Here is a 14,210-nt window from a genome sequence, read left to right as displayed (position 1 = left end):
TTGATTGAATATCTTTGGGGTAGAAGACAAGTGAGTGTACATTCATAATTTTAGGAGTCAGGGACCCTTTGCAAAATTCAAACATTCATAAATGAAAGAGAAGTTCAGATCTTGGATTTTGGCTACAGCCCAAGTGTTATTTACATGGTGCTGTCACATATAGAGAGCTGGACTCTGATCTCATGGTCAGAGGGGAAAAAAAGCAGGATTTCTTTTTGCTCTAAGGTAAGATCCATACTCCCAACAAGAGTCACAGCTTAGCCTTGACAGGAGCTGGGACACCTGGAGAGCTGTGTCCAGTCCTGGGCCCCTCCATTCAGGAAGTATGTTGAGCTCTGGGGCATGTCCAGAGAAGGGAAAAAAGGCTGGGGAAGGGTCTGGAACACAAGTCCTATGAGGAGTGGCTGAGGGAGCTGGGGATGTTTATCCTGAAGAAAAGGAGACCCAGGGGAGACCTTGTCTCTCTCTGCAGCTCCCTGGAAGGAGGCTTCAGCCAGGTGGGGTTGGGCTCTTCTGCCAGGCCAGAGTGACAGAACAGGAGGACTCAGCCTTAAGCTGCACCAGGGAGGTTTAGGTTGGACATTAGGAAGTTCTTCACAGAAAGGATGATTGGGTGTTGGATTGGGCTGCCCACAGAGGTGGTGCAGTCATTGTCCCTGGAAATTCTGTTCAAGAAAAGACCAGATGTACTCAGTGCCATGCTCTGGTGGACAAGGTGGTGCTGGGTCATAGGCTGGACTTAATGACCTCACAGGTCATCAATTTAGCTGGTTATGTGATTCTGGAAAGATCAGTAAGTGTGCTCTCACTGAAGAAAGATCCCACTTCTCACAGCTGGATATCCAACCACTGAATGTCAGCACTATCACCACACAATTTTTTTGTCCTTTATTAAAAGTGAGGAGTTCCCATCTATCCATAAGCAGTTTTGAACAAAATAATGTGGGGTAGGATGCTAGGGAGTGGCATGAGCTCCAGGGTCTCCAAATCCAGCAAGAAGGAGGAATTGGATCTTCCTCCTTGCCCTTTGTCTTCCAGCAGGTCTATATGAGCTGCACCATGTTTTGTGGGTCACACTCAGAGCCCCACACACACACAGTATCCAGACATAGTTCCAGAATTTCCCATTACAACTAGATGGTTAAAGATTGGTGTAATCAGACTCAGAGCAGAAGCATGCACAACCCCAAAAAAAAATGTTTTCAGCCTGGAGGTCAGCCTTTCACATTTCCTTTTCATTTTGACTTCTCTGTTTCCCTCTGCATGTGTCTTGAAATAAGCTTTTAGTTACGGTTAACCTGGCTCTCAGTTCTGCTGTGACATCCATCTCATTTTTTTTCTCCATAACAGAAAGTAAAATCATGCTCAGTGTTCTCTCAGTGTTTATTAGCAGACCTCCCAGTGCTGTCTTTGACTCACATCCCTGATACAAAAGCTTTTCCTAGCAGCCTTGCCCTGCACACATAGTGCTGTTTTATTATTCCTGGTGGTTTTGCTCTTTTCTTGCTCCTTATGAATGTCACAACATCCCTGTGCTCATTTCTTTCATGTGTGGAGTGGGGCCAAGGCTGGCTCAGGTGCAGCTCTCTCACAGGGCTTGCCCTTCCTCCTCCTCCAGCCTGATTCATTCAGATGTCACAATCCAATGTTTATGAAACATCACCATGGCAGTGAGTCAAACGTCACTGACACTGCATCATGGAGTGAATCAGGCAGAAGGATATAAAAGGGGAGAGCTGCTATTTATACACAGGCAGTCTAGGAACCAGCAAAGATGAGAACACATGTGGAAAGCACTCTCTAGATACCTTATACATCACCCTTGGGTATTCTCCAGTGGGTACTTAGAGCAGCAGGAGAGCTCCCCTCCTCTTCAGCAGATCCCCATCCAGCCCTTTTTAGGGAGTTTGTGAAAAAGTGAAAAACAACAACTCAGATGAACACAAAAGCCACCAAGTGTGAGTGAGCAGCTCAGGTGGAGGCAGGTGCTGGGAGCAGGAGGGAAGTGTCCTGGGGGCTCCTGGCTCTCTTGTTTCATGTATCTGGCTCTGAGAGGTTTTTTTCAGTTTGGAGAGCTCGCTGATCATGACAGAGGCACTTTTCTCTCCTTTGTCATCAGCATTGATGGTTGAAACATGTGAGTCTGTGGAGGAAGAGGGAAACAAACACCCGTTTCAGAATTTGCTTTTCTGACTTTAACTGGTGTCATACTGGAGTAATGCCACCTGACTCCATGAAATGATTACTGAATTGTACCAGGACAAGCCAGAACCAGGCCAGCTGCCAGTAAAAGGTGTTTCAAATTTCATCCCTCATCTGTGATACAGAGTATGTTTCTCTCACTATTTGTATGGAACACATTGGACGGGATGTGACAGCCCAGGGGCCACCCTAATTCCAGGTTTCCATGGTTGTTACAGGATTATTGATGAAAGAAAGGAGAAAAGTAAAGAAAAGAAACAATGGTCAGCATCGTACATAGCCAGTCTCATGTGCTCCTTTTGGGAACATCTTTCAGCTCAGGACAGTCTCTTCTCCAAAGCAACTTTGAAAGGACTGATAAGTCATGCTTATCAAACAAGGGCTGCTGTTAGTCAAAAATATCACTTAAATAGATAAATGTTAACATATTTTTAGAAATTCAAATAGGAGAGTAAGACAGTCTTTTCGATGATTTTTCTTGACACAGACACTAAAGGAACCAGATTGAAATTAAGATTTGACTTGACAATATCCTAAATCATAAAAGAATACACTATGTAATTGTTCTTGATTTTTAAAAAAATAAACCACACATGACCACAAACATACAAGGAGAATTTAGAGTCTGAAAGGAAATAATATTTCGACTCTGACACATGCCAGTGAGCAAAGGAGTGGTCCATTTTAAATTCAAATCTTGTATTTATTTAAACAAAATCCTTTTGGGTAAGTAATGTAACATTCATATGTTCAGGCAAACAACCTTTGTCCTGAATTCCAGGCAGAAGACCTCACTGAGATAAAACACAAGCTGGGATTGTCTTGAGTGGAGTTTTCTTTGTTTAGAATAGGACTATAAGGCCTGTCACCTCAAATTATATTAAATTATTTTAGGAAAAGAAGTCAGTTGGAATAAAAAGTCCTTCCTCATCAAAGATAATACAATTAGGCCTGCTGTCTTTACTGTCATTAGTTACCCCCTTGCCCAGTCCCAAGAACAATAAACTTTTGTTGTTCATCCCAAAGTGGTAGAGCAGGATGGATGCCACATGGAACGAAATCAATTAAGTACAAGTGGAAGTGCCACAGATAGTTACAAATAGCTACAGCTCCTGCTGAGAACAGAGCAGGAACAAAGCCATGCTGGTTACCTTTGAAAGTGCAGCCCCAAGAAAGCCCCAGGGCAGAGCAGCTCTGGCACCTCTGCAGAGGATGTGGGACAGTCCCACAAGAGCTCTCCTGTCTGCTGTGCAGCACAAGGAATGTGTCTGGGAGAGAAATCCCTCCTGGGAACACTTCAGTGAAGGACATCCCACTTGACTGATTAAACAGAGGGCTGCAAACACTGGCAGAGATCTTGATCTTGAGGGAGGACTTGCAAGGTCAGCTCCAGAGAAGGAAGTGAATAATTCTCAAGCACTCAGGAGATAAGGGACTTCAGAGTACTCAAAAAAAGTAGATATGGATATTTAGATGTGTACTGTTCTTGTTCAGTGCTTGCCTTAATAAGGAAATTCCTACTGATATCAAATAACCGGAGACAGCTAATTTTATCAGCAAAAATAAATTTATATTTAAAATATTTGCATGGAGGTTTCAGCTTCCTACAATAAAACAGCAAATGTTTCAGTAGTAAATTAATCCCTCTCAGAAGCTGACAACAAACTGTAAAGATTTTTCTCAACTTCTGAGACTTGATCACAGCTGCAGAGTATCTTCTGCAGCATCTCTGTCTTTTCACAGATCAGCTTCCTTCACTAATAGAAACACAATCTGTCTTTTAGATCTCTGAAGGAAGAACACAATGAAGAATTTACTCAGAATTGCATTACAGTTTTACCTGGATGCTTTCTAAAATGTTGATCTCAATTTTTCAGGCATTTTTCTCCACCACATTCTGGGATTTTATACATTGTTCAGTTTCAGAGGTTGTTCAGGTACATCAGTTGAATCATCAGCACTTACTCTGGTACTGCTTTCCACTTTTCAGCAGCCAGACAGAGAGAGTCCCTGGGAAACTGTTGTTTTTCACTGTGTTTGAATTTCAGGAGATCAGTTCAAGACTCACTTGATTTTCTCTTTCTGTCCTACCCCTGATTCTAGAGTGAATCCTCCAAGTTACCAGAAAGTCTCACTTCTTCTACACCTTTTCAAACCTAAGCTTTTTGGGGTTTTGGGTTTGTTGTTTTTGAATGTGCTTTATATATAATTTTATTGGCATCTTCCTTTTATTTACCTGGAATAGTTTTTCTTAGATATTGAAGAGAGATGCAACTCTAAACCATTTTAACTAATTGTATAGGCTTTTCACTTTTTTTCTCATGTAATAAATACTGTGATAGTTTCAATGAGAAACCATTTAAGTGTTCATCACCAAGTTAGTGAATAAGTTATTATAATACAAAGGCAGTGAATATTTTGCCTTACTCAATTTCTCACTAAAATTCAGAATTTTTAAAGACTTTTCTGAAAACCACTAAGCCATTATCACTTTTCTAAGCTGAAGATTTCTACTTCTTCCTATTTCAATTCTCCCAGTCTGGAAAACTATCTCTGCATCTGAATGTCTGTTGTTACTTTTCTGAGCATCTCTTCAACATCTATGTCTTTCCTGGGGACAGGATAATTCTTTGAATCCTAAATTCTGATCTATTTTAGACTGAAAACAATTTCAGGTTTTTTTGCCATCCAGTCTTAAAGGCTTTGGAAGTCTATTTGTCTTTATCATTGTTTATGCTTTCAGAAAATGATTGACAAACCCATCTTAACTTCTTTGCCAAGCAATATTTGATGATCTCATGTTTGAATGTCAGTGGTATTTTTCTAAATGTGGCTTACTTTGTTTTGACATTTCCTCTGCTTGCAGACACTTATAATTGTAAGATTATTCTGCATCGTTTGGCACTTTGCTTTTGGTTTGCCTGTCCAAACTCACTTCCTAAAGTGTTTGTATAACCATAAAACTGAAAATTAGTGGAAAGACCTGCTGTGCTGCTTGAGATAAGAAGGTCTCTGTATTCACAGACAGTGAGAACAACTGAGACATAGATGTCACCTAAAAGCTAAACCATCAGCTTAAATTGCTACCTAATAGCTATTATTTAAATCTATTTTGCTATACCTGATGTTTCTTAATTTGTTTATTTTATATAGTTGTTCTTCCTTTCTCTTTCAAGTAATTACTTTTGATTGCTTTTTGTCATACTAAATGCTTAACAGGTGTTGCATTATTATGAATGTAATTTTCTATTAAAGATTTAATTGTAACTGTTCTTCAGGAATAATAATGTATGCAAACAATGGTAAGGAAGTTGACATTTAGGAAAACAAAACAAAATTGTTATATTCTCCTTTTATGTAGCAGATCATAACTGTACCCATATAGCCTAATGTTTCAGCCAGATGATGTTTATGCACATGGAGCATTATATTATCCTGAGAGCATTTTCATGTAAACACAGTTCAGTGGATATCCACTGCCAAACTGCACACAGATAAGTACAGTATATAGAATATTGTCACCATAATTTGGTGATCAGATACACTCAGAATTTCTCCTCCTGAGAAGCTCAGAAAAACAATGGCTGTAACAGTACAAACCATCCCTGTCTGTCATAAAGCATCAGAGATTGTCTTGAAATTTGTCTATTTGCACATTTTTCCTGCTATGAAACAGATGTAATGGGCAAGATATGGGCATCTTCTATCCATGACTGATGAAGGTGATCTTTGTCTCTCCAGCATTGCAACTTCAATTTAGTCCAGTGATAACAAATTTCTGAGATCTGCAGGTTCAGGGTCAATTGGAGAACATAGCATAATCTGCTGTGCCTAATTTCTGCAAGATTGAAGACTTGTCCCAGACTGCCAACTTTTTCTTTACTTGTTCACTGAGCAATCACTCCCTTCAGTTCTGAAGAATTCAGAATAGTTTGATTTTTTTTTTTTTTTCTGTGCAGATCTGCACAGAAATTGTATCCCTATAGGATCAGGGTGAGGAGTATCCAGCACACAAACTTTGCTTCACAATGAGCATGGACTGGCATGCACTTTCCTTGAACCCCACTTGGAGAAAGAAAGAATTTCAAAGCTCAGTTAACAACTCAGAGGAGGTGATGTAATTTGTTTTGGTGATATTTCTCAGTTACCACCTATTTAAGGCTGGCAGTTTTAGATGATTTGTGGTGAACAAATGGGCTTTAATCAAACTTCCTTTTTAAAAAAATAACCGAATCAGGTACAGCAAGTTGACAGGGAAAATATATAAGTTTAATTCTCTGTATATAATGCTGGCTGGAAGACTAATTCACTTCTAAGCAAAAGACTATCATTTGTGCACAATGGTTCAGCATATAGAAATGTTGCCAGAAAAAGCACATTTGAAAACATTCATTTGAGGGGAAAAAAAGATATACATGTCCAAATCATTCAGCATTTACAAAACATTACTGATTTTAATTTTTTTTTAACGTTCAGAACCCACGAGCTGGTGGACTCAAAACCTCAGCTATGCCATCTCAGTATTTTGGACAACTATGAGGAAGAGAAGCTTATGAAAAACTTTGCTGAGGGCAACGCCATTGCTGAACCAGTTGTAGAAAATCAGGGTGGTGGTCTGGAGCTGTCTGCATCTCTGCAAGGAGCTGCACTGCTGGGCTCAGCTCAAGGAAAGCTCCTTGCACACTTCCTCACCTGCCCCTGCCTTGCTCTCCTTGCTTGCCTGGGTCAGGTCACTGTGGAGCCCCCCAGTGCCTTGTCCCCACACTGTGCACCTTCCACTCCTGGCCCCTCCTTGGTCTTCTGGCAGGACACATCTGACATCAGAAAAGGAACATTTTCTAACTGAGGAACTCACGACCTCCCCATGACTTTTCAAGTCTCTGAAGAAGTGTATTGACAAAAGCACCTCTGTGTTCTATTATTTATTTAAGACACAGTTGTGCAATGTTTAGATCTTCAGCCTCTCACTTTCCTTCCTCAACAGCTCCTCAATTCTGGAATTGCCTAAATTTCAGATGATTCTCCCGGTAAAATTCCCCAGATACTAAACTGTCTCTTGCCAGTCACACCCAGAATTGCTTAATTCTTGACAGTGCTGAGAAGCCAGGCACTGAATTCATGCCTGAATTTTGTCAGAATTTATAGTCTAAGCTTATCCCCATGTCTGGCAGCACAACACTGCATTTTCTGGGTGCACTGCCAGGCAGGACCTAACACAATGCAGTGAGGCAGGAAGGTTCTGCATCTCTTCTGCTTGACCCCAGCAGTCAGGTCACTCAGCTAAGCATGGGATTGTTTCTCAGCAAAATGCAGGAGCTGCAGACTCTCCTGCTGTGCACAGAAATCCCCAGAGCTGCAGCACCACCCAGCCCAGCAGAGCAGCTCCTGTGACCCGGGATGCACACAGGCTGTGTCTGACTCTGTGCAGTGTGAGCCCTTAACCCCACACAGGGCACAAACCTTCCAAATAACTGCACAGGAAATTCTCCCACTGCCTGCCCTCAGCCTCTCTTGCCAAGACACTGGCACAGCTCTCTGTCCTTATGCCTGGCAGCCACAAGGCTCTGGAGCACTTGTCACACTTGTGCTTCTCTTCTGTCCCAATGCATATTCCATGGCTTTCCCTAAAATTACAACTGTGCAGTTATAAGACAGTGCTCTGACTTTAGCAGGGCAAGGAGTGCCTGGGAGCAAGGTTCTCCAAATTCTGTCCCCTTTCATGGGTCTAGGCCTCCATTTCAGTGCGTTAGTGCATTTTGAAAAGGATGTTTCTGTCTTCACAGGTGCAGTTTAGAATTGGCAAATGGGGCCTAATCTCCTTAGCTCGTTTTGGAAGCCTGGCTAGGCATTTGGACTTTTTGCTTTGCATTTTCACCCAGATTCTTTCAGGATCTGGCTATGAATATATTATCCATGCAACTTGTCACCCTGTAGACCAATTCCCAAGCATGGTGTGCCGGTAAAATGATGATTAAAGTGCATGAAGATTGCCATACCTGGCTGGCTTCAGCAAGAAACCTCTGCTTTCTGACACCATTATCTTACCAAGGCAGACACCCCACAGGCATCTTGGCCATCAGTGCAGTTTCCTGACTGTTAACTGAGGTTGAGACATTAAGCTTCAAAAGCAATAAGTCTTCTGCTCTGTTATGCAGACTTACGTGAAGACAAATGCATTAAATGCCAAATTAACACAGTGAGTTTTATACACAAAGGCATGAAAATGAATGGAGGTGTTCAACTTTCATTTCCAGGGCTGCTGTGCAAGCTAACATGTGGGCATTATGAAAAAAGTGTTTCCTGCAATGATACTGGTCTCTTAACTGATTTATTGGAGTTCTTCCCCATTTCATGTAAATTCTTCCTTTGCCTTGTGTTTTATCTTATTTTATCTGTATTTCTCAAGATTTCTCACCAGCAGCCAGAGGGTGTATTTGTTTGCATTATGAATGAAATTGTAGTGTTAGATTTATCCATCTCTGTACTGCTGTGTATTTGGTTGATTGTTTCTGGGCTTTAACGTGTTTTTAGTTTGGTCTTATTATTCAGTGCTATAATATCTGTAGTCATCACATAATCATAGGAGTGTTGTTTGGAAGAAATGTCTGAAGTTCATGGTCCAACTTTCCCCTTGCAGCCAGAGTATCACCAATCTGATGAGGTCAGCTGTAGTTTTGCCTAACACAGCATTGAAGTCCTCCTAGAACAGATTTCACAACCTCCCTGGGTATCTGTTCCACCTCTGCTCTCCCCACACAGCAGAAGAGGACAGCAGCTTCCCTTGATCTGCCTACCAAGATGCTCATCATGTTCTCAATGTGAAGCTTGCTCTGTTTGCAGTGTGCAGCTGTGGCTCGTGTTCAACCTGGCACCTGCCTCCTCAATGTGTCATTGAGCCAGAAGTGCAGCTGAGCAGGGCTTATTCCTCTGTGCTGAGCCTCACAGGGGCTTTGCTGCTGCAGCCAGCTTTGCTGAGATGCTGGGCCAGGGGGCTGTGTCCACCAGCCCCCCAGCCAAGCCCCAGCCCAGCTTTGCTGTGGCTGTGCTCACTGTCCAGCCTGCACCCCTGGCATCTCTCCTCTTTCTGACACCACAGGATAAACTGGGAGACTTCACCATGGTAATCCTATGAAAGAATCAAAGCCCTGCAAAGCAAAAGGGAATATTTTCAGTGGTTCTGCCAGTTGTCCAGCATTTGTGATCCCCAGATATAATTAAGCTTTGTCTTGTAGTTCCAAGCTTCCTGAGCACAGGCAGAAGCAGTTTCAAGCAATTATTCTCATGACTGAGCCACAGACAACACTGTATAACATGTTGGGCCAGAAATTTTACTTCTCTGGGCTAAGGGCCAGGTATTTAGCCACTAGAGGCACCTTGTGCCAAAACACATCTCCACCTATTATGGAAGGTGATAGAGTGAATATTACACTAGAGCTTTGCTATTCCTGACTGAAGTGTGGAACACTCTAAGATTACATTTTGTTCATTACCAGATGAAGCTACAATCAGCAACATCTGTAAGAGTTTTTTTCTACTCAGTTAAAAGAGAGAGCGTGATCACATCATAAATTAATAAAGTAACAGTTAATGCCATCATATTCAAAGCCATACTACTTTATTTTTATAGCAAGTTCATTTTGATTCTTCATATGTATAGATAAATATGAACTAGTATATTTTGCTTGAAGTGATAAAATTTTGCTATGAGGATATCATTTAGACATTCCTTTATCTTTTCCTGAAAATATTTTTTTTTTTTTTAGTTGTGAAAAACTTCATGCAGTAGGGACAGCACTATGACTTGACTTTTTCACTTCAATATTCTCTACACTTAAGCTCATATGCTTTGACAAGTTGTCCAAGATTAAAACAACAGGGCTTTGGTATTCTATGCATGAAATACTTACCTATTACTCATTTACCATTAAACAGATTATGAGGTAGAGTGCAGCAACACAGCATAAAATTGTACCTGCCCACTTCCATTGTGAGCCCCATTTTCTGTGGCATTTGCTTGATCTCAGTAATAACAATTTTTCCTGTTTCCCCACAAGGGAAAAGAAGAGAGGGGCACACCTGACAGTAGATTCACAACAGGGGTCCTATCAGGGCCACCTTGAAACCAGTCCTGAGGACAGTGATTTGTTGGGATGGGTCCATCTGGTGGCTGAAATTCAGCTGTTTGAAAATTCTGGGAAAAGATCATCAAAACAGAGTTAAATTCAATAAGGTAATCAGCCTGATAAAAGAGAGCAACCAGGCCACATGCCAGAGGACCAACCTGGAGGACGGAAAAAGAAGTAAACCTGCCAAGTCTAGGACAATCTCCAAGGAAAGACTCACAGGAAGCATGAGGTCAGAATTGGAGCAGGGTGTGCAGAGTCTGGGAAAGGGGTCTACAACTTTTCTAGCACTTTTAAAAAAATTATTATTGAAAGTGAATGTGTTTCAGTAACAATTCTGGTAGTATTGTCTGCCTGACATATCTGGCACACAACCACTGCTGATCAAGAACCAGGAGATAATGAACAAATCCCTGGCCTTATGGTATCAGAGTCACATTCCAAAAACACCTTAGAAACCTGGACTAAGCAAAACTGACCTGGCTTTTCCCAGGCCCACTTGGCTTACAAGTACATGGGATTCAGCAGTGATTCAGAGCACTGATATTCATCCAGAGCCAAGCTGCAACTTCTGCACATCATGTTCCTTGGATGGATGCACGACCTCCTCCAGTCAGTTAGCAAACTGAAAGCATCATTCAGCTCCTTGTAACACTACAGCAAAGCTGGGTGAGGCTGCATGGACCCAGGCCAGGCCACAGCCAATGCATTCTGACCCCTCTAAGTTCACAAGCGTGTAAAATTTTATTCTGCTGTTTCAAAACAGCTTAATTCTGATTATCTTATTAGAACTATTAATTACTGTGAACGTTTGGTATTGAAGCTTAAAATTCTTAAAAATATAACTAAACCAGAATATTTCAAGCTGCTACATCAGTATCAGACAATCAAAGACAGACACTAACTACAGACAAGCTACACAAAACTACACTAACATATATTCTTCTCTCTATGCTGTCTTTCCTTAGAATCATCTCAGCCTAGTGTTTATCAAGGTTGCCCATAAGTTGCTTCCTCAGTACTTTGGAAATTTTGGCAGTGTGGTTCATGGGGCCATGTTCTAGATCATAACCAATGTCCTCACACCATATTTTTTGATATGCAGTAAGATTATCCATCCAGGAATGGACATTTCTCAGGAGCTGATCCAGGGTTGCAGAATAAGTCTTAGGATATGCATTATGCTGCAGGTATTCTAAAGTCTTATTCTATGGAGCCATTCATGGAACAAATTATTTGAAACTGGGTACAAGACTCCCAAATCAGCTTTTTAAGACACAGTGAAGTTGATCACTTGTGAAGTTGAGGTTTTCTTTTTCGGTTTTTATTTTGTCCACTTCCTTTGCAACGTGATTGGCAATGCTGCTCATATGCCACACATGGAAAAATTATTCTGCTGTCAACATATTTTTTTCCATATTTAAACCGTCAGCAACATTAAAGGATGTCTACAGCATCCAGGTGTTTCCTACAGCAACACATACCTGATACAGATCTCTGGTCCCACAGGCTGCCACTTTCACATCCAGAATGCAGGGGAGGGATCTGGACCAACAATACCATTTTGTGCAGTGCTAAAATCTATGCTCTGGAGAAAAAATAGCTGCAATATAAACACCAACCTGGCTGCCAGCTGGCTCTACTTGTTGAAACAAGAGCAATTCCCTTCCAATGTAATATTTACCTCGGGAAGGGTGGAAAAAAAGAGACACAAATAACACAAACAATGTGATGTATCCCTGCATTTATTGTATTTCCAGCTAGCCAGGGAACAGCAATATAAAGCTGGTTATCAGCATTTCAGATTTAAATTCACTGCTCCTGACCCAAACTGGAACACACACACTGCCGTGGGATATGACACACAAACACTCTCATTTCCAGTGGAAGCATTTGCAAAGAATTTAGGAAAGCTATCTGTTGCAAATCAATGAAAACAGTGATAAGGGGAAACCTTTCCTCACTCCCTCCTTTATAATATTTCTAACAGCAAAATTAAGGGTGTTTTCCTTTTCCTTAGCAATTTTTTTTTTTTTTTTAACACAGGAAAAGACTGTGAAATAAGACTTTAGCAGTTAGCAAGGTCTTCTTCTGTGTCTCAACACAGGTGTGATTTTTAAACAAAAACTAATTTAAAATATTGCATGCAAAGGGGAAGGAAAATACATTCTTTGAATTAAACATTATTTTCTTTTCAGGTACTTAATTTCTCTTAGATTTTAGCAGAGAAAAGTTATTAATCTCTTTGCAAGGTCCTATACAGGCCATTTAGAGCTGACCAGAGATAGGCAGTGGTGAAACTAAGCTGAGAAACACCAATTTTAATCTGTAATTGCTCAGGGTCTGACACCTCTCTGGCCCATTGCTGCAACCTGGCAGGAGGTCCAGGAATCCCTGAAAGCCCCAAGCCCCAAGTGATGGAGGCAGGGCCAGAAATTCAGGCACTGATGAGACCAGAAAAGCAGCTGGTGGAAATCAGACCCTTAGGGGAACCTTGGTTTGGAAATGTAGTTCTTCACATACCATGTTTTGGGTTTGACAAATCCAAAAACCTCCAGGGAGAAAAAATGGGTTTGTTTCCCTAGGCCTATTACAACTGAATAGCACTTTTAGCTATGGCAAAGACACTTCTGCCACAAGCAGAGAGAAGCAAAGAGAAGTCTGCTGCTTCTCTTTTTCTTATTTATTTTTGTGCTATGATTTTCACCTTTCAGGGCTTTTATTGCTAGAAGGGTTCCCCCACCTTGGTGAGAACAAATGCATAATATTTATCCCAAAATACTGAATGCAAATGAAACAGATGACACTCATCAGTGATGTTCAAAACAAATTGAAAGTTCATGTCTGATACCTATAGCTTGACATCTTCAGTGAATCCTCAGAATAATTTAAAAAGAAGATTCCTGACAAGGTTTTATTGGTGAATGGAATCAACAGCAATGCCAGATTAAGGAATTTCATTTTGACTCTCACAAAGTTTCTCCCAACTCTACTGATTTCAAAATAGTTTTGGAAGACATGGAAATATCAGAAATATATTCCATTGCTAAGTGTACTCCAAACACCTGTTAAAAGTGATGAACTTACTTAATGTGAAATAGCCTGCCATATGCAGTGGAGGATACTATTCCATTATATATTCATACATTAACCCAGTTTTTTTTGGAAAACAATTTTTCTCACAGTACTAACTGGTCAGTCAGCTGCAGGGCTTTTTAATGTTTTTAAACATTTAAACAAAATTAAATGTAGACTAACTCAATTTAAAATAGAAAAGGGAAGAAGAAAAATTGGAATTTGCCACCAATGCCTGAAAGCTTTTGTTTGGTGTAGCCTCACTGAAGTTATTGTTACTCTATTTTCATCAAGTTGCCTGACAGTGTGGAGCTGCCTTTTAAACAGGCTCTGTGGCACAGTTTGTCAAAATTTCAAATGCCATGACTATCATTAGTGCAATTGTGAGTGGGTGAGATGGTGGTTATGAACTCACAGCCCTTCCACCCTCTAATGCAATTCAGATGTTTGTTTTATCAGGGGGATTCATTTCACCCTCTTGAAACTTTATACCTGTCTGAGCAGACAGAAGTGAGGTCCTCTTTCCTTTAGCCTTTTAGTGCTTTTAAGTGGCCAAAACATGAGGTATCTTTTTGTTTTTAAAATATAATGTAAAAAAAAAATGAACAAAATATAAATAAAATCAAACAAAATAAACTTTGCATGGTAGTACTCAGATCACTTCATAACTCCTGGACCACAGAGCAACACTGATTTCTTTCAGTCCATATGCTCACACCCAAAAATCTGCAGAGTTCAGTGAGGCTTGGGGTAGGTGTGGTTGTGAGATCTCCAACTGCTCCAGGAGAATCCAAGATTACTCTGACCATC

The sequence above is a fragment of the Erithacus rubecula genome (genome assembly GCF_903797595.1).
Source record: "Erithacus rubecula genome assembly, chromosome: 3".
Taxonomy (NCBI): Eukaryota; Metazoa; Chordata; class Aves; order Passeriformes; family Muscicapidae; genus Erithacus; species Erithacus rubecula.
Note: the sequence above shows the minus strand (reverse complement) of the source record.